A 564-nucleotide genomic window follows, 5' to 3' on the forward strand; every position below is an offset into this window, starting at 1 on the left:
GGGGCGGGATTTTGGCATCCCTAAGGCATCGTTAACACGTCGCTCCGCGCACTCCTGACTGCAGGAAGAGACAGTGACATCCTGAGGAGTGACGATAATGAGTCCCCAGGCAGCGGCGGGGCCCTTCAGCGCTGGATGTGTCAGTGACTGACGTGGGGAGCAGAGGAAGGAATGTACACCTCGCTATTATTCCCATTCTCCAAGTTGAGCTTCCTAAAGAAAACACGAGCACAAGACACACTTGTGGGACTCAGCGTCTTCCCTACAATTAAATGACTAATCCTAAAACGTATGGACTGAAAGGAAAACGGGCTAAAGCATCACCAGCCCCAGCGCTGGCCATGGGGGTGAGGGATGAACTGAGCCGCATCTCCCCACGTGCGCTCCCGGCCATGAGGGCAGCAGTGAAGGAGCAGCTCTCCCTGCCCAGAGGGACCAGCTCGCTCCTCTGGAGCCAGAGTGGTCCCCAAAGCCCCACAGGTGATGCTCTGGGGACCAGCCCCTCCTGCTGCAGCTCCTGCTCCTCCCGAGCGCTGCTTCTGCAGAGCAGCCCCAGAGACAGGG

Source organism: Nestor notabilis, unplaced genomic scaffold (genome assembly GCF_000696875.1).
Source record: "Nestor notabilis isolate BGI_N333 unplaced genomic scaffold, ASM69687v1 scaffold20367, whole genome shotgun sequence".
In the NCBI taxonomy this organism is placed as follows: domain Eukaryota; kingdom Metazoa; phylum Chordata; class Aves; order Psittaciformes; family Psittacidae; genus Nestor; species Nestor notabilis.